The 21,063-nt window shown below is 48.1% G+C and overlaps 1 protein-coding gene across 7 annotated transcripts in view; it reads right to left on the bottom strand.

Annotated features, from left to right (window-relative positions):
- Positions 1–21,063, bottom strand: part of PHF20 (PHD finger protein 20) — a 1,394,195-nt gene that overhangs the window by 1,204,901 nt on the left and 168,231 nt on the right. The window lies entirely within an intron of this gene.

The following is a 21,063-nucleotide window of genomic DNA, read 5'->3' as shown; positions in this document are numbered from 1 at the left end:
CAGAGAGTGTCCTGGGATTCAAAATGTGACCAAGAGTCTGGCTCTGTGGTCTTGAGAGGCACAACAAGTGTGCTCTCTTTCACTTTTCTACTGTTAGCTCACTGTGCTGATGATAACCAACAGTGGTTGCAGAAGCAAATCATTGTTACAGCTCAGGTCTTTTTACTCATGACCAGGGAGGGAAGAGTCACTTTCTGGCCTCTCCTTTATCTCTAAACTGGTATGCTATCTCTCTTCAACCAGGTCCTTCACTCTATCCAGGTGCAACAATTAGAGACAGAAAAGGTTGGGTATGGATTGTGTCTGTTATATTTTGCGATCGGCTCCACCTCTTCCGCCTAGAACTCCTCCTGGTGGTCCACTGCTCTGGGTAACGCCCCCGCCCCCACTGATCTCCTCGTCAAGCCTCCACACACTCTATCTCCTGAGGAAAATTTTCAAATGGATTCCCCCCCCCCCCCCGACATGACGAAGACAGTCACCCACACACATCACCAGCAAACTAGACTACGGCAACGCACTCTATGGCGGCATTACCAAGAAACTTCAAACAAGACTAAGAGTCCAGAATGCAGCAGACAGACTCATCCTAAACATCTCCGAAGACAGCCAAATCTCCTCCCACCTTATGGACCTTCACTGGCTCCCAGTCAACAAGGGCATCACATACAAACTGCTGATCCACACCTTCAAGGCATCTCACAACACAGGACCAGCAAACCTCAACCACCGCCTCACCTTCTATGTACCCAACAGACGTCTCCATTCCTCCCAGCTCACCCTTGCAGCCGTCCCCAAGATCTGGAAAAGTACAGCAGGAGGAAGATCTTTCTCCTACCCAGCAGCCCGGACATGGAACACTTCCCCTCAAGCTCAGGCAGACCGCATCATGAAGCAGTTCAGGAAGGACCTCAAGACCTGGCTCTGACTGAGCAGCACGACTACATTCAGCGCCTTGAGACCCTACGGGTGATTAGCCACGCTTTACAAATCCTTGATTGATTTGACTGTGGACACACACAGTCTGTTTTGATTTCCTAACCCAGAGTGATACACAAGTGGAGCCCAAGAATCTCTTCTGTTCCCAGGTTGAGGCTGCTGTGCGCCATTTCTCCTTCATCAGGTTCCGGACTAGGGACCTTAACATTTCTGTAATTTTTAAGAAAAACTGCCTGGGGCCTGTCCTAAAGGAAAGTGCTGACTACTGCTGAACAGGGCAGTTGGATGAGTCATTTCACAAAGAAGACAGCTCATTGAAAAGGACTGCTGGAAGGAGAGGGACGCGGTGCTGAACACTGCAACCTGGGGAATGATTGTTTCTGGCAGGGCAGATTTTGAGAAAGGGAGACCCCAGGGACCTTGCAGCTCACCCTAAAGTCAACATAAGGCCAGAGACACCATAGACGAGGACCTGGCCAGGAAGAGTTAGCACAACTGTTTCATGCAGGTAAACACCACTAGGAGCTATGCCACCCCTGGTCTCACTCAATTAATGTGGGGCAACCCCGCATGGCCTAAAGTGCCCAAAGGTACAATAGCAATGATGCGAGAAAAGTGACCTGTATTACATGCTGCCCGATGGTTACCCAGAAGTACTTTTGAGGAGAAGGGATAGACCGCAAGTTGAAAGGGCAATTCAAGAAGCAGATTACAAGTGATTTCCAGAGCTACAGGCCTGCTTTTTGCTCAGTGTACTTGTTACAATACAATACTGTAACAAGGAACCAACTGAGAACATGGCTAATATACAGTATATATACACACACACACACACACACACACACACACACACACACTATTTATTTCTGCAATTTTAGGTCAAAGCCTACCAGAGAGCACAGATGTATGGTTGCAAAGTCATTTTAGTGACATGCTAAGAGCTTACCTAGGAATGCATTCTGCCCATTGCTCACCATTGGCTTTCTGTTTTGTAAATCACATTTGTTTGCTTTCCATTTGCTGGCTCTGTTTATTTTAGGCTTTCCAGCAGGTCTTTGTTCCTCCTGTGGGGCATAGCTGGCTTACCATTGGCTCCTTGTATTCTACCACAAATGCTTACTTTCTGGGACACCTTTTTTCTTTTTGGTACAGCGCGCCTCAAGAGCACGTGTTTTCAGTCGTTTCCCTTGCATGCTAGTTCAGGAAGTAGTAAACGTGTTGTATTTCTTCAAAAACAAAATCCTGACTCTTATCTTTCTGCTTGACTGATTCTACTCATCTCTGCCATTACCAGTTCAATCTTGCATACCTATCAGGACCAATGTTCCGTCTACGAGCTTATTTTGGCTAGTGCTCTTTACTAAGGACAAATTAAAGAATCCTGTTCTTTAATTTCACACCCAAGCCACTGCTGCCAGAAGTAGGGGTCTGGGAGGTGCTGAAGCGTCCCCAAATTAACTATTCTGGAGTTCAGAAGTAAATAAGCAATAAACAAGCCTTTACATTTTGTTTTTATCTTGTCACATTTACTGCGCATTCAAAGAGAGAGGCCAAATGATAGACTCTTTCTACCAAAGGAGTTTGGTGTTTACTTTTCAGTTTGGTGTTTACTTTTCTTTCTCGGACTACAAAGTGAGAGGATTGAAGCAGCAATCTTGCGGGGTCCTGAGCGCTGAAGGGAAAGGATATTTTTTCTAGCATACAAGAACATCTAAATGCCAGTAAACAAGCTGTATAAACAATTCAGAATATATCACAATTAGGAAAGCACAAATTAGTGTCTTTGTAATTCTGAAGTGTGGTGGAAACATAATTCAATATGATCAAAACAAATCAATACAATAAGTGATGCCGATTTCCACGCATTGTTTGTGTGCAGTATTTTTATCATTCTGTGCAAATGTAATGGTAAATTCAAAGTAAAATGTGCTGTCTAATGGTGGTATGCTACCACACCATTCATACTCCACTCCACTTTACGCCTCTCCACTAGACTTTATGCCTCATCACTCTACCCCACTAGACATTATGCCCCCTCCACTCTGCGAGTCTTATCCACTTTATGCTCCTCCACTGTACTAGAACCTTCAACTGCTCGACTTGGCTACCCTGATGGTCAAGTGCTAACGAGTGTACTTGGTGCTATGTTATGGATTAAATAGTAGGGTAAAAGGGAGTGAGGCCTGACACCAAGTAAGCTTGCCATTTAGGACTGCAGCGCCAGTCGTGGGACTGAAGATCCAATCAAATACTATCCAACAGAAGCAGCATGAATACTTCAAGCCTGAAAGAAGAAGATTTGCAGGTTGTATAGTCCACTTGGGATGGGATGAAAGCCTGCTCGGTTATCACTGTCCTGTGAGAGGGAAGCGTCCTACTATGATTGAGTGATTAGGTGAGTAGGCGGTGACAGGTGGGGCTGTGGACTGCAGTCCTCTGTGCAGTCAACTCAACACCAAGAAGGGACAGCAAGGTTAACAGCAGCTGGTCCCAGCTGCATCAGAAGGCCAAGAAGCCTGTAAGTGTGATGAGACTGGAAGTGGCATGAGTGTGCACCATCATGAAGGAGACTCCTGAAGGAGTGGATGACTGTCAGGTGTCTGGCGCTGTAGACCTTGTGCCAACAGCCACTGGAGACTGAAAAGGTGTGGTTTACCTGTAGAGTATGGCCTTAGGGGGGACCATGGTGTCCACCAGATGTAACAGATGACTTTACAAGAGCAGAGACAATATGTTACACTCAAAGGATTATTAATCACCTAGTGGAACACTCCTATCTGAGAAGCCAATTCGTTCAAAGGAGTGAAACACAATGAATTTTAAACATAGTAGATCTAGACAGAACAGCTACCCTAAGGTAATACCTGAAGGGCTGCAGCCTACTCTAAATGATACGAGACTGGGAGAGAGAAAACACTTTGAATACATCTCATCAGGCACCCAGGCAGAATATTCCATTGCAACATAAAAGGACACAGAGTCCTGGCACCCTGTGAACGAGAGCTATCCCCATTAGCTCCAGAAACACAAAAGTCCAATAAACCAGTGGAATGCAGGGCACTGGGCTTTTCTAACTGTGTGGCTATAAAGTTCTGCTCCGGATTGAATGCGACCTACTACCATCCATAGCGCCAGTGGTGTAAGGTGGTGCTGGTGTCAGGACTATGCCTGGGAAACTGGACAAGGCGAGTGTGCCTACACAGGCTATTTGAGGCATGTATGCTAGGAATGACCAATGAACTAGCTAGCTAGACTACATCATAAAGAAAAGTGGGAAAAAAGGAACAGAGAAAAGAAATATAACATGACAAAAAAAAAACGCTACAAGAACTGACAGCACCAGAAATATACAAAACTGCCTCAAACAGAATCCTGCAAGTCTAGCCAGATGGAGATGAAAGTCAGCGTGATCAGAAGTGATAAGAAGATTAACACCACATTTATGACCTGGACTAGATGGAAAAAAAAAAAAAAGTCAGACACGGATAAGGCTGAGCAGAGCATCTGTAATCCTGCTGATGGCACCACCACATCAAATTAGACTCTGTTACACATGGAGAAAGTCTACTCTGTTATTAAGGTGAGAACAAAGGTGTTAACCAAGATCTCACAATAATAACAGCCACATAGCCACCATTTGTGAATCCACAAAAGTGGGGACACTGAGCCATGGGGTAAGTCAATCAATCAATCAATCAAAAAAATGTATAGAGCGCGCTACTCACCCATGAGGGTCTAAAGGCACTGGTGGGGTTGGGGGTGGGGGGTGTGGTGGGAAGGAGGGTCACTGTTTTAACAGCCGTGTCTTGAGTTTCTTTCTGAAAAGGAGGTCTTGGGTCTTGTGGAGGTCGGTGGGGAGGGAGCTCCAGGCCTTGAGGGTGAGGTAGGAGAAGGATCTGCCTCCTGTGGTGGTGCGTTTGATGCGGGGGACTGTGGCGAGTGCGAGGTCGGCAGATCGGAGGTGGCGGTTGGGAGTGTGTAAGTTCACTCTTTCGTTGATAGGTTGGGCCGGCGTTGTGGAGGGACTTGTGCGCGTGGATGAGGATTTTGAAGGTGATCCTCTTGTCAATGGGGAGCCAGTGAAGGGATTTGTGGTGTGATGAGATGTGTTCATGGCGAGGGAGGTCCAGGATGAGGCGTGCGGCTGTGTTCTGGATTCTCTGGAGTTTGCGTTTGAGTTTGAGTGTGATGCCGGCATAGAGGGCGTTTCCGTAGTCTAGCCTGCTGCTGATGAGTGCGTGGGTGACGGTCTTTCTGGTCTCTATGGGAATCCATTTGAAGGTTTTTTTCAGCGTGCGAAGTGTGTTGAAACAGGAGGATGTGTTGGCGTTGATTTGTTGGGTCATTGAGAGGGAGGGGTCCAGGATGATGCCAAGGTTGCGTGCGTGGTTTGCGGCGGTAGGTGCGGGGCCTAGGTCGGTGGGCCACCAGGAGTCGTCCCATAAGGTTTTGTTGGGGCCAAAAATGATTATTTTGGTTTTGTTGATAGAGTTCAGGTAGTTGGCTGTCATCCAAGTGGTGGTGTCAAGGAGTGCAGCGTAGAGGTTGGTTTTGGCAGTAGTAGGGTTGCGGGTGAGGGAGATGATGAGTTTGGTGTCGTCTGCGTAGGAGAGATGATTCTGTGTGGTCGAAGGATGTTGGCGAGCGGGGTCATGTAAATGTTGAAGAGGCTGGGGCTGAGGGAGGATCCTTGTGGGACACCGCAGATGATTTTGGTGGCAGTGGAGGGGAAAGGGGGAGGCGGACTGTTCTAAGTAGAACTGTTTATTAAGCCATGATCATTCATTCACCTTTTTGGTAAGGACCAACACTCTCTTGGTGTCCCATAATGATATGGTACTTAGGATGGCAACAGGCAAACTACAATATCAGGAGACTGCAGTGGCTATGTTCTCTGATGCCACTGTGTGTCTGCAAGAAGCCAGACAAGCCTCCTCAGAGGCCAAACAGACATCAAGAACAGCTGGACTGAATACATCATGCTCAGCCCAGGGAAACTAACAATTATAATGATTAGAACCACTTCTCACCAATCCTGAAACAGCTTTTAAGTCTTCAAGAAGCACAACAGTAGAAAGAAGGCACAGCCAGCACTAAACTCACTGTTGGAAGACCAAAACAACAAAGCTACACCATAAATAGCAATGAATGAAGCTACTCAAGTAACTGAACCGAAAAAGATAAAATAGCAACGCTGAGGTTTTTGGATAGAAATACATGTATAGATATGTTCATCATTGTGTTTGGAGAGTTCTGACAGAGCCATCTCACTAGACATGGCCCAGACATCTAATATTATACTGTTGCTAGACAACTGAAGTTGTTGATATTGAATACCTCCCGTAGGATGCCAGCCTTTAATGGGTGCACATTACTTTAATTCAAGGTGCAGTTGGTGGGTGACATGATTCGTCCTCAGGTAGGCACCACTTTGGTTGATGTTTAGGGAGTTCCAAGTTGGGGAGTTGGGGTATTCTGCCTTATAACACTGTTGGTTGGTAAAATCAGTGTGAAAGGGAGCTGTAACCATGCAGTTTTTAAACCATACATTTCTGTTGCGCTCACAAACAATCAACACTCCTATTGCTGCTTCTAGGAAACAATCTAAATATGGCTTTATCTCTACATTGTTAAAATAAGCCCTATTAGAAATTAGGGAATGGTTTTAAATTGGAATGTGAGCCAAATGAACACTGCCAACAAAGAAAGGTTGGTTTCGCACATCTATGCAGAAAATATTGGTACCCCTTTCTACAAAAGACAGACCTATCCCCTTGAAAGGCTCCATGCTTAGCAGTTAAATGAGGTCCATGCCAATAATCTGCTTCATACAGTACGTATGACAGAAGGGGTGAAATACCATAAAACAATGAACAGTGAAACAGTGAACCAGCGTATATGGGCACGCTCACTTTTTGAAAAGTCAGTCACTCTCACCAATGTTTAGGTTCCTAATATTGATAGTCAGCTTTTAAAATGTGACAGTAATCAGGGTGGGCAACAAGATGCAAAGAATGTGATATTGACACTTTGGGTAGAACAAGCTCACCTGAAGGTTCAGCTCCCCTGAGCAACTTAATCAATGACACAAATAATGGAGACCATGGTCTGGGGTTGCTATACTGAGTATGCATAAAGGAAAGGAGAAGCCATTTGTTTAATTGGTCTGTAGACAATAAATAACCCAATTAGATTATTTATTTCTCTCCAAATAAACAGCCCACTGTAGCACACTGTGAGCATGAGTCTGATCGTTCCACAGATGTATGGACTGCCCCTTTACTTGAGTGAAGGTGGAAGCCAAGAATAGAAGATTGGCACACATGTAAGCAAAGATTTAGCCATATTCAGCAATAGTCTCTGCGTTGGCTCAATGTGCCTTTGTACATTACAAGATGTTGAAGTTTTTAGTAGCCAGCCAGTTGCCAAGGCATAGAAAAACAGAGGCCTCTCGTCCGCACGTGCACTTTCACAGGACCCATGCGCTTGGTGAAGAATGTTAGTGTTGATTAATGGTTGAATGGCGGCAGCTTCAATGGACAAGGTTTGCTAGTTGATGCCATACCACTGAGATCTATGTTTTGTGAGGTGAAGTATGGCAAAGCAGGCATCTCAGGACTATGGAGACCAGGAAGTATTTCCTGGGTACATGGAGTGAAAAAATTTCAATAGCTCCCAATACAAGTATTTGGGAGTAACATTTTGCCCTGTTCTTAGTAACTCACAGACAGATGTCATATGAAACGCTCTAGTAACTAGTTAAATAAGAAGCATCACACAACCCCCCCATGAGCCACATTAAAGTTTTTAAAAAGAATATTCTCTATAACTATTCAGTGATTATGCTCTGTCTGCACTTCTAGCTTGATGGCCTGGAAATACCTGAAAAAAGCCTAAGCATACCAAGTCATACAGTAATTGAGTTCTAATCACTGGCACAAGGGGGCGCTGTTGGGTGTCTGGGGTGCTATTCTACCTGAAGCAACATGTCAGACCCAAGAAAGACTACCCAAGTGATTGTGACAATCACTTCACATGGATTTGTAATAAAACCACAGCGTCAAAAATGCAGAAGACTCAGCAAAAAAACTAAAATATTAAATAAAGGTGAGAGCAACAAATACATTTAGCAGTTTCATCTTCAAGATGGAAAGGAGACTTGTCAGAAATCTGCCTAAGATAAATCACAAGGAAAAAGTTACTTACCTAGCAGACATCTGTTCGTGGCATGTAGTACTGTAGATTCACATGCTTTGCGTAAGTCTTCCATCTAGTGTTGGGTGCGGAGTTTTACAAGTTGTTTTTGTTCAAAGAATCTTTGAGTCACTGGATCGAGTAATTCCTTCTCTCTGATACAGTGCATGGGCATCAAGTCCTTTGTTAGATTTTCTCGCAGGCAGGTGAGGAAGGAGTTTACAGAGAGTAAAGAGCAAGAGATGTCCGTGCAATGTATTTACATATGTACAATAGTTTATAGTAACTTAAGTACAAGCATCCGGGGAGGAAGGAGGGCACGTGTGACTCTACAGGGAAGTAAAATGTTCCATTCAATGGCATGTGTGGCTGTAAATACACATGCTTTGCATAGACTGTAAAGCAGTCCCTCCATATAAGCAGTGGCTAGCCTGTAGCAGTTGGAGCGGACTGAAAAAGTGTTCTGAGCACTGCCTGGCCAACACTGGCTTGTTGGCATGCTAATCTACACAATAGTGCTTAGTAAATGTATGTGGTGTAGACCATGTAGCAGCTTTATGTATACCTGCTATGGGTATATTACCTAGAAAAGTCATAGAAGCACCTTTCTTCCTAGCTGAGTGCATATTGGGTTAATCGGTAACTGCCTTCTTGCTTTATCATAGCAAGTTTGTAAACATTTGATTATCTCCATCTGGCGATAACATTTATTGATATTGGGTTATACTTATGAGGTAAGGAAAATGCTACAAAAAGATTTTTTGATTTCCTAAACTGCTTGGTTCTGTCAATATAAGACATGAGAGCCCTTTTAACATGTAGTGTGTGAAGATCTCTTTCTGCTACCAAGTCTGGCGGCAGAAAGAAGACTGATATTTCAATAGACTGGTTGATATGGAAGTGAGACGTTTGGAAGGAATTTAGGAATTGTTCAAGGAACTACTCTATCCCTATGTATTTGGAAGAATGGGTTTTCTAAAGTTAAAGCTTTGAGCTCACTTACACATCCTAGGGAAGTGACAGCCACTAGGAAAGCCACTGTCCTTGAAAGGAGCTGTAATTGCCATGAATGAATTGGCTAGAAAAGTGCACCCATGCGCCTAGTAAGAACAACATTAAGATTCCAGTATGGTGCTGGTGTTACCCTGGGCAGAATGGCTCAATGCTTTCAATGAGAGCTTTAATAACTGTATTCTGAAGAGAGGTGTGTTGTCTGTTTTGGAGATGTGCAGCTATAGCTGCTAAATGAAGATGAGCATGCTAATGTTGCTTATTGTAAATGTACAAACTAAACAATGTCTTGTGGGTCAATGAGTTTAGGTTGCCAGTAGCATACAAAATACTTTTTTTTGCAGCATAATACTGTCTAGATGTAGGTTTACATGCTCTTCTCAGAATGTCCAAACATGCAGAAGCCAATTCGCAAGGGTGAGAGATTTGAGGTCTGGGTGCCTTACCTTTCCTTGATTCGGAGTCACAAGGTCTGGCCTGTTCGGGAGCTTCTCGTGTGGAACTAGTGATAGATCCTGAAGTGTCACGAACCAAGGTTGGCGTGCCCATGTGGGAGCAACAAATATCCTAGTGAGAGGTTTGCCTCCATTTGCAAACTAGGGATAGGATGAATGGGAGAGGCGGAAAAGCATTAGCAAATATCCCTGATCAATATCCCTGGTGTGAGTATCTGGACGCAATGTTTTGGCATTTTGTATTTTCCACAGTGGCGAAGAGATCTATTTCGGGTGTTCCCCACTTAAATACTGTTGAAGGACTTGTGGGTGGAGTTCCCATTCGGGGACTTGTTGCTGCATCCTGCTGAGCAGGTCTGCAAATTGGTTGTCCATGCAAGTTCAGGTAATTGATACACAAAGATTGGTGAATGTGATCCCATTGACCTTGTATTGTGAGGTTGTGGAGGTGAGCTCCCCAACCTGTGATGGCTCCGTAGCCAGAATGGTTTGAGCCACAGGGTCTAACAAGGGCCACCATTTGGAAAGGTTGATGAAATTCCACCAACGCAGAGAGGGGAGAGTCTGGCAGTCTAACAACACTACATCTTCCACTTGACCCTGTGACTGAGACCACTGACGAGGCAGATACTGCTGTAGAGGATGCATGTACAGTCTGGCATGAGGTAGAATGGCAATGCAAGACACCATCATTCCTAATAGTTGCATCAGTTTTGACTGTGAAAGTGTGGTCTTCGTGTAACTGGGAAATCAAGGTTTGAAAAGTTTGAATCCGAGCTGGACTTGGATATGTTAACCCTAACTGCGCATTGAGCACTGCTCCTACATAAGGTTGTATCTGCAAAGGTTGGAGAAGGGATTTTTTAAAGTTGATTGTGAAACCCAGAGACTGAAGGAGAGCTACTGTTAGCGAAGTGTGCAGCTGATAGTGGTGTAAGGTACTGCCTTTAATGAGCCAATTGTCCAAGTAAGGGAACACATGAATGTGTTGACGTACAAGTTACTTACCTTCGGTAACTAAATATCTGGTAGATACATATTCTAATTGCAGATTCCTTACCTTACGATTTTACCCCAGGCGTGAGACTGGATCCGGAGATTTTTTCTTCAAGCAATACCCTTGCGCGTCGGTAGGTGGTGTCGGTCGACTCCGCAGGCGTCGTGGTCGCCGTGATGACATCGGGAGGAGTACATAGAAGCCGCCCTCGCACAGCGACGTCAGTTTCTTTTAACGACTTTCCACGCCAGAGCACAGAGCCGCTAAGAACACTGATATTGGTGTGCCAGAGCTAAGGACCTGAAAGTGGGGGATCCCTGTCCCTAGAAATCAGATCGCAAGCAGGGAGGATGGGTGGGCGGGTAAGGAATCTGCAACTAGAATATTTCTCTACCAGATATTTAGTTACCGAAGGTAAGTAACTTGTACATCGGATAGAGACTTCTAGTTGCAGATTCCTTACCTTAGAATAGGTACCCAAGCAATGCCATCCTATGTGGTGGGCTGCAAACTAAGATCATACTAGGAAGTCCTGCAGGACCGCACAACCAAAGTAGCCGTCCAGATGGACCTGACTGTCCAGGCAGTAATGCTTAGCAAACGTGTGCAGAGACGCCCACGTAGCTGCCTGACAGATATCCAGGACAGGAACTCCACGTGGTAACGCAGTGGATGCAGCAGTGGCCCTGGTAGAATGAGCCCCCAAGCCATCAGGAGGTTGCTTTTTAGCCAAAGCGTAGCACATTTCGATGCAAAGAAGCACCCATCGAGAGATGGTATGTTTCTACACTGCCTTCCCTTTCTTCACACCCACATAGCCAACAAAGAGTTGATCGTCCACCCGGAAGTCTTTAGTATGATTGAGATAGAACACCAAAGCTCTTTTTGGGTCCAGGCGGAGTCTCTCCTCCTCATGGGAAGGATGTGGGGGTGCGTAGAAGGTAGGCAAAGTGATGGACTGGCCGACATGGAACGGTGTAACCACCTTAGGAAGGAAGGAAGCTCTAGTGCGTAACACCACTTTGTCAGGGTGTACGGAGGCTTTAAAGAAAGGGCCTGAAGCTCACTCACCCTGCGAGCAGAGGTGATGGCGATGAGAAAGACAGTTTTGAATGTGAGGAGCCGTAAGGGACAATTATGCATAGGCTCAAATGGAGTACACATCAAGAAAGTAAGCACAAGATTAAGATCCCACTGAGGCATGATGAAGGGAGTGGGAGGAAATAAGTGGTTGAGCCCTTTTCAGAATCTACTCACAAGAAGAAATTTAAAGAGTGAGGGCTTATCAGGAAGCCTGAGAAAGGCGAAATGGCAGACAGATACCCCTTAAGGGTGCCCAATGGAGAGCCCTGCTGGGCTAAAGAAAGAATGAACAGAAGAACCTCTGAAAGGGGGGCAGAAAGGGGGTCAACAGATTTGTTGGTGCACCATGCCACAAATGTATTCCAATGACAGGTGTATACAGTTTTAGTTGAGGGACGCCTGGCTGCCAAGATAACATTTCAGACTTCGGGTGGAAGGGCAAATGCCGTCAACTGTTGCCGCTCAATCTCCACGCATGAAGGCGGAGGTTGGACCGGTTCGGGTGGAGGACCGTCCCCTGCTGCTGCGCCAGAAGATCCGCCTGAAGAGGCAGTCTGAGTGGAGGATCAATGGACATGCTCAGTAGCTCGGGATAACACACTCTTCGAGCCCAGTCCGGAGCCACCAAGATAACTTGGGCCCAGTCGCTCTTGATCTTCTTGAGAACTCTGGGCAGAAGAGGGATAGGCAGGAAGGCGTAAAGGAGGCCGGAGTACCACTCGAGACGAAAAGCGTCTCTGAGCGAGTGCTGCCTTGGAAACTCCAACGTGCAAAATAGCTGACATTGCGCGTTCTCTGCGGAGGCGAACAGATCTAACCAATGTTCTCCCCACTGCTAAAAGAGACCTTGCGCCACCTCCAGAGACGCCATTCGTGATGAACAGTGCGTGGGCGGCTGAGTTCCTCTGCTCTGGCGTTGAGAGAGCCCGCCAGATGTTGAACCATCAGGGTAATGCCCTGATGTTCCAGCCATGTCCAGAGGCGTAGTGCCTCCTGACATAGGTTCCAGGACCCTACCCCACCTTGTTTGTTGGAGTACCACATGGCGGTAGTGTTGACCGTGAACACCTGCGCCACTTTCCCTTTGAGAGAGGGAAGGAATGCTTTCAACGCAAGTCTGATCGCTCGGAGCTCCAGCATGTTGATGTGGAGTCCTGACTCCGCCAGAGACAAGAGGCCTCTGATCTCCGCCTCTTCCATGTGGCCGCCCCAACCCAGAAGCGACGCATCTGTCACCATTGAGAGATCTGGTTGGGGAAGGGAGAGGGATCTGCCATTGACCCAATTGGGATCCGTAAGCCACCACTGCAGGTCTTTCGCAGTCCCCCCCAAGATCTGGACCACATCGGAGAGATTCCCCTGATGCTGTGCCCACTGGAACTTCAAGTCCCACTGCAGAGCCTGCATATGCCACCTGGCATGCGCTACTAACAGGATGCAGGAGGCCAAGAGGCCCAGCAGCCGCGGAGTCTGTCTCACCGAAACCCAAGACCAAGGTTGAAAGATCGGAATCATTGCCTGAGTTTCTTGGACTAGCTTTTGGGGAGGATAAGCCCCAAACTGCATTGTGTCCAGAACTGCCCCGATGAAAGGGAGCGTCTGAGAGGGAGTCAGGTGTGACTTCGGCACATTGATAGTGAACCCCAGCTGGTGCAGGAGGTTCGCCGTAGTCTGGAGGTGTGAGACCACTGTCTGGGGCGAAGGTGCCTTCAACAGCCAGTCGTCTAGGTAGGGGAAGACTGAGACCCCTAACCTGCGCAGATTTGCTGCAACCACCGGGATCACTTTCGTGAACACCAGAGGGGCACTGGTAAGGCCCAAAGGGAGCACGGTAAACTGAAAGTGCTCGTGACCTATCACGAATCGTAGGTAACGTCTGTGGGAAAGCAGGATGGGGATGTGGAAATAAGCATCCTGCACGTCCAACGCTACCATCCAGTCTTCTGGGTCTAAGGCAGACAGAACCTGAGCCAGGGTGAGCATTTTGAACTTCTTCTTGAAGAAGTAGTTCAGGTCCCGAAGATCTAGGATATGGCGCAAGCCTTTGTCCTTCTTTGGTATCAGAAAGTAGTGGGAATAACAACCACAAAGTACTTCTGGCACAGGGACCCTTTATATAGCTCCCTTGGCCAAGAGAGTCGCGACTTCCTGGCAGAGAAGCACCAAATGATCCTCCCAAAGGGGATGGAAGGATGGTAGCATATGTGGTGGTGCGGATTCGAAAGGGAGGGAGTAGCCCTTCCGAATGATTTGCAAAACCCACCCGTCCGTGGTGATATGTTCCCAGCGGGGCAGGTGATGGCAGATTCTGCCACCTACTGGGCGGGAGTGAGGGGACGGACTAGGAAGGTTTGGAGGCTGCTGCAGGGGCAGGGATGGACTGGACAGACATCTGGTTCCCTGACCCACAACCATGTGGGATTCCACGCCCCGGGCCACGCATAGGCTGTCCAGCGTGCATGGCCCGGTGGCTGGGTTGAGGAAGCAACAGGGAGCCCCTTTTGTGGCCACGGAAGGGACGAAAAGTGGACAGTGGGGGGAGTGTGGCGGTAGAAAGGCCAAGGGACCAAGCCGTGGCCCTGGACTCCTTGAACCTCTCCAAGGCCGAGTCCGCCTTGTCTCCAAAGAGACAGGTGCCATCAAAGGGCATGTCCATGAGTGACTGTTGGACATCCCTCGAGAAACCAGAAGTATGTAACCAGGCATGGTGCCGCAAGGCCACTGTTATAGCAACCAATCTCCCCTGAGAGTCGGTCGTATCCAGCCCACAACGGATGGTGAACTTTGCCGCGTCTCTCCCATCTTTGACTGCTTGGGAGACGACAGCATGGGCCTGCTCTAGTATATGCGGCAGGACTTGCGCAACCGTGTCTCACAGGGAGTGGGAATAACGGCCCAAAAGGCATGCAGTGTTCACAGACCGCAGTGCGAGGCTGGAGGAAGAAAATAACTTCTTACCAAATTGTTCCAGCCTTTTGGATTCCCTATCCGGGGGTGCAGAAGGGAATGCGCCAGAAGAAGAGGACGCCAGGATGACAAAACTCTCAGGCGTAGGATGTTGGGACAAGAACTTCGGGTCGTTCGGCGTAGGCTGATGGCGGCGAGTGATCGTCCTGTTCACAGGAGCCCCTGTGTTGGGTTTGGACCAAGTACCCAAAAGGACGTCAGTGTGGGTTTCATTAAATGGGAGAAGGGGTATAGATGTAGAAGCCCCAGGCTGAAGCACCTCCGTCAGGAGGTTAGACCTGACTTCGACAGTAGGTAGCTCAAGGCCAAGGACCTCAACCGCCCTACTAACTACCATACCATAGGTAGCTCCCTCCGGCGTAGCCAGGGTAGGAGGAGACAGCATGCCAGAGTCAGGAGAAGTATCAAGACCACTGGCTTCACCCAAGTCCTGTGCCCAGTCCATAGTAGGGTCTTCCTGGTATTCATAAGGGTCCAGGGACCCCTCCAATTCATCCCCATATTTGTACCAAAAGAGAAAATGGGTCAGAATCCGACCTCGGGTGAATAGGTCCCACCGAAGCCGATGGGGGCATTGGCCGACACCACTCCAGCTCCGAGTCGTCGGGGATGGGAATTGGGTCGACGTCGATAGTGGGCACTACCGATGTCAAGAGCGTCATAAAAACGACCCGAAGCCGGGGAAGGTCTTGACTGTGCGACTGGTGTCGGTGCGGATCCGCGCACGGATCCGGAGGCGACCTCGGTGGCCGGGGACGAAGCCGCTGGCACTGAACCCGAGGGCCCCTCGGCCAAGCCCGTTGGGCCCGAAGGCGCCATATCAGGGTCAGCAGGCACAAAGATGAGGCGCATGGCCTCGTAAAACTGAGTTGGGCAGGGGTCGAACCGGCTCTGGGAAACTTGGGGAAGCGCGGAGCCGACCCAGGCGTAGGCTCCGAGGACGGAGGCCTACTTCGTGGACGCTCGTCCCGCGTCGTGTCAACCGAGCAACAGGGTGAAGTCGTAGAGCGATGGGACGACTTCTTACCTTTCCCCAAAGATTTCAAAGACGACGAGTGGTGGTGGCTCTGGAACCGATCTCCAAACCTTCCTCTCGAGCGAGATCGGGACCTACGCGGAGTTGAGTGCCGGGCCGCTATCAGCTTTAGGGACCGCTCCCTCAAAGCCTTCGGATGCATCGCCCGGCACTCGGAGCACGACTTTGGGTCGTGGTCGCGCTCAAGGCACCACAGACAGACACGATGAGGGTCCGTCACCGACATCATGCTGTGGCAGTCCTCGCACGGCTTGCACCCGGTCTTCGGGGATATCCTCGACACACCAAGGTCCAAAAAAATAGTCAAAACGGTTGAATTCAGCCAAAAAATAGCCGAGGGTAGCTCTCTCTCGGAAAGAAAAGAACTGACGTCAGTGCGCGAGGGGGCATCTATATACTACTCCTGACGTCATCACAGCGACCACAACACCCACGGAGTCGACCAACGCCACCTACCGACGTACAAGGGTATCGCTCGAAGAAAAAAAAATCTCTGGATCCAGTCTGACGCCTGGGAGAAAATAAGGAATCTGCAACCAGATGTCTCTATCAGATGTCTGAGTTACGCAACAACTACTGCTAAACACTTTGTGAAGACCCTGGGAGTAGTTGTGACCCAGAAGGGTAACACCTTGACCTGGTAATGCCTTCATCCAATTACAATTCTGAGATATTTGTGGTGTGCTGGGTGAATGGGAATATGAAAGTAAGCATCTTTCACTCCAACGCGGTCATAAAATTGCCTTGCTGTAATAGAGGAATTACATCTTGGAGGGTGACCATATAGAAATGCTCTGAAAGAAAGTAGAGATTTAATGGTCTGAGATCTAGGATTGGCCTGAGTGATCCATCCTTCTTTGATATAAGGAAGTATAGGGAGTATACTCCTGACCTTCAGTGCGACAAGTGGACTTGTTCTATGGCCCCCTTGAGAAGGAGGGATTGAACCTCTTTGAGAAGTGTAAAGTGTACTTGTCAGAATTTATGAATGCGAGGACGAATGTTTGGTGGATCAAAAGTGAGCTCCAGACTATAGTCATGTTGGATAATTGAAAGGACCCAATGGTCTGTCATGCTAGCAGACCATTGTGGGTAAAAGTATTTTAGTCATCCCCCTACTGGAGAGGTAGAAGGTGTAGGTAGTCACTGACAGGTATTAGAGGCAGATCCTCTGGAGTACGATGCCTTACATCTATCTTTGTTATTTGTGCCCAAGTATTATCCCTAAAGGAACCTCTGTTATAAAAGCAAGAGGCTTGTTTGGTTTGGGAGGTGGCAGACTCTGTAGACAAGGGTTTGAAGCCTCCCCTGAATGGTGGATGACGAAAATGACCATGTTGTGTAGTATTTAATAGTGCACCCATTGCTTTAGCTGTCTGAGTCTTTTTTATGTTTTTTCAAGTGTGGTATCCACTTGTAGGTGTTCCCTATCAAATGGCATGTACTTCCTCCTCAAAGCATGAACACCCAAGTCAAACATGCGTGCATATGACAATGCTTCAGTTAATAACATTTGTTGCTATATCTGCGGCATATATTGCACAACAAATTAATTGGTGGTGATAACTTGACCTTCTGACACTATTTCTTGTGCCCTTTTGTGACATTTCTCTGGGAGGTACTGAAGGAGCTCCTCCATTTCGTTCCAGTGGGCCCTATCATACCGTGGGAACAGTGCTTGCAAATTGACAATACGTCAATGATTGGCAGCTTGTGCTGCTACAGTGTTTGCCACTTGTAGGAAGCTGGCCTGGTGTGTGGTGGGTACCGGAGGTACTTACACCTTATATCAGGTCCAGGTACCCCCTATTCGTGTAGTGTAGGCAGTGTCTAGAAGCTAGGCTCTCTAGAGGTAGGTGTAGGCAGAGCAGCCACGGCTGAACTAGGAGACACGCAAAGCTCATTCAATACCACTGTAGTCACACAACACTTACACACATGAAAGAAAACATTGTTACAAAAATAAAGGTACTATGATACTGACAATTACCAGAGAGTACTAGAGGTAACCCTACAATAGGAGGTAGCACACTAGATATGTACACTAGTAATCAGTAACAGGCATAAAAAGATAGAAAACAGTGTAAATTAAATAGACTATAGTGACCCTAGGGGAAGCCCAAACCATATACTAAAAAAAATTGATTGTGAATGCAGGACCCACACCTGGGTAAGTGGAATATGTAGAGGGGGTATTAGGAAATCCCAAAGGTAAGCACCAGAGTGCCCCCCTAGCGACCAGGAAGAAAGAAGTAAGTTACTGGATTTTTCCCAAGCCACCCAAAAGGAAGGAAAAGAACAAAAATGCAACACCCAGAAAAGACTGCAAGAAACCAACAGTGGATTCCTGAAGAGGATCTGTGGAAGAAGGGGACCAAACCCAGAAGTCAAAGAAGAGTCCAGGGGAAGCAGGAGCTACTACCTACCCAGCTGTGGCTGCAGGAGGTGGTGGACGGTAGGACGAAGACGATCAAGAATGCAGCCCCGGAGCAGATGAAGAGTTCCTGCAGGATACAGATACATCCTACACCGCATGGATGATTGCAGTTGGTCAGTGGCATGGAAAAGCCAGGAAGAAGCCCTGGCAAAGGCAGAAGTCGCGGTGAAGCACAAAGTGGAGCTGCCGGGGACCAGCAAGGTCCAGGAGGACTCAACCCATGGGGAGAGTCCTAGGGGGACCCTCAGCAAGGCAGAGAGTCCACAGAAGAGGAGGCAGCCCCACAGGAGATCAACTGGACAAGGAACCAGAGGTCGCAGAGGAGCCCACGCAGCACAACTGGAGAAGGGTCCCACGTTGCAGGAGAAGTAAGCAGAGGGCTGTGCTTCACAGGAAGAAGTGCTGGGGCTACACAGAACCTGAAGATCCCTATGAGGAGATGCCAACAAGCCTTGTTAGCTACAAGAGACAGTACACAGGTGTTCTGTCCTGGCTCCAAAGTTGGACAGCTGGCAGAGAGGATTAAGATGACTACTTAAGACCACCACCAGTGGATGCAGGATCCACGCAGCTCAGAATGAGAGGAGATCCACACAGCCAGTCGCCGTTTCAGTTGGTGCATGCGGATGCAGGGGAGTGACTCCTTCACTCCAAGGGAGGTCCCTTCTTCCTTCTCGTGCAGTCTGAAGGACTTGCCAACCTCAGAGGATGCACAACCGGGGAAATGTTGCAGAAGCTGGAAGGAGCAGTGGAAACAATGTTGCAAGCAGAGTTGTTGGTTCCTGGAGGGTCCAGTCGCAGTTCCAGTGGCTAGAGGTCAAAGTATAGGCTGCAGAGGAGTCCTGTTGGAATCTTGCAAGACAAATCTGAGGACCCCCCCAAGAGCGAGACCCCAAATAACCCTGAAAGGGGGCTGGTCACCTGCCAGGGTGACCACCTATAGGAGGGGGCTCTGACATCACCGGACTGACCTGGCCACTCAGATGCTCTCAGGGGTCCCTGACAACCTTGGACTCAGGATTTCAGAACCCAGGGACCCTCTGGAGCAGCTCTGAGCACCACCTCTGGGGTGGTGATAGACAGGGGAGAGTTCACTCGCTTTTCCATTGTCCAGTTTTGCGCCAGAGAAGGGACTGGAGGTCTCTGAACAGGTGTATACTGGTTTATGCACAGAGGGCACCAAATGTGCCATTCAAAGTATACCAGTGGCTTGGGGAGGCTACCTCTCCCAAGCCATGTAACACCTATTTCCAAAGGGGGAGGGTGTTACCCACCCCTGCCCCCTAGCCCTGCCCCCTAGCCCCGCCCCCTAGCCCCACCCCTAGCCCCACCCCTAGCCCCCCCCCCCCACTTCTCCCAAAGGAAATACTTTTTTCTGCCTTCCTGGGCTTGAACTGTTCAACCAGCAGGAGGGCAGAACCCTGTCTGAGGGGTGGTAGCAGCTTGGGCTGCCCGGAAAACCCCAGAAGGCTGGTAAGAGCAATGCTGCAGGTCCTCCAAGGAGCCCCCAGAATATATGGAATCATACTTCCAATACTGGCAACAGTATTGGGGTATGATTCTGACATGTTTGATACCAAGGTTCGGAGTTACCATTATGTAGCTGGACATAGGTATTTACCTATGTCCGGTACACGCATTAAAATGGCATCCCCAAGCTCACGAAATCCAGAAAAACTTAACTGAGTTTGTGGGGCATCTCTGCTAGTGCAGGGGTGCCCTCACACACAGATACGTGCACCTTTCCCTCTGGGCATGGAGAGCCTGCCATAGGGGTGACTTGGTGACCTGTAGTGAAAAGGGTGCATACACCCTTTCACGCAGGCTGCAATGGCAGGCATGTAGATACACTTTGCATGGGCTCCCCATGGGTGACATAATACATGCTGCAGCCCATGGGGATCCCCTGGTAACCCCAATGCCCTGGGTACCATAAAATAGGGACTTACATGGGGGCACCAATGTGCCAAGTGTGGGGTATAAGTAACCAAGTTTGAAGGGAGAGAGCATAATCATGGGTCCTGGTTAGCATCCCAGTGAACACAGTCAAACACACTGACAAAACAGGAAACAAGTGAGTCGTAACCATGCTAAATCTATTTCCTACACCGCTACATCTATTTTCTTACTTTATCTGGAGAAGGTGACTCTCCTGTAAACTGGATATTAGCACATATTTGTGCAGTGCGGACCACAATAGTCAGGAGGGATTTCAGCAAGTATAAACAGAGGGTCAAGTAGGTGCTACTTTGTATTTCTTATCAACCCTAGTGGTGAAAACTCCGGACCTTACGGGTTCTTTAAAAAAATTAAAATCATCAGCATGACTAAGCATACCGGGTAGCATGGGGAGGAACAGACTTTCTGTGTGGTTAGCGGTAAGCGTGTCAAAGAGGAAGTCCTGTTCAACAGGGTCAGTATGTAACTGGGCATTGTGAATGCCACTGCCCTTGCTATCACCTGCTGATATTATGTAGAATCTTCAGGTGGTGACGGATGTGCACGGTTTATATCTGGATCATTTGGTAATGTAGGGTCTGGATCAAATGAATCCCATGGCTCTAGATCATGAGACGTGTCACCCAAGTCGTGATCTTGACGGAAGGGTGAACCTTGTGGTGAAAACTGTGGTATATTAGGAGGTGTAGGAGAATATAGAGGTGTAGGAGAATATGGAAAGAAGTAATGTAGAGTGAGGAGAAGGCTGTGGCCAAATTGGAGCCTTGTCCTTAGAGGCCTTCTTTGGGGGTGGATAAGTGTCCAAGGCCTGTTCAAAGGTTAACTTCCTCCTTAATGGACCGGAAGGGGGGTAGGGGTAATATTTCTTTCTGTTCCTTATTGAATTTGGAGCTGGGGCTGATGAGCGTCCAAGTCCTTTACAATTGGTTCCACTGGTGAAGTAATGTCAGAGGTTCGACTGGAGTCCTTATGAAGCACAGTCTTG

This window comes from Pleurodeles waltl, chromosome 7 (assembly GCF_031143425.1).
Source record: "Pleurodeles waltl isolate 20211129_DDA chromosome 7, aPleWal1.hap1.20221129, whole genome shotgun sequence".
Classification (NCBI taxonomy): domain Eukaryota; kingdom Metazoa; phylum Chordata; class Amphibia; order Caudata; family Salamandridae; genus Pleurodeles; species Pleurodeles waltl.
The sequence above is the reverse complement of the archived record's forward strand: the minus strand, read 5'-3'. Positions and strand labels throughout refer to the sequence as shown.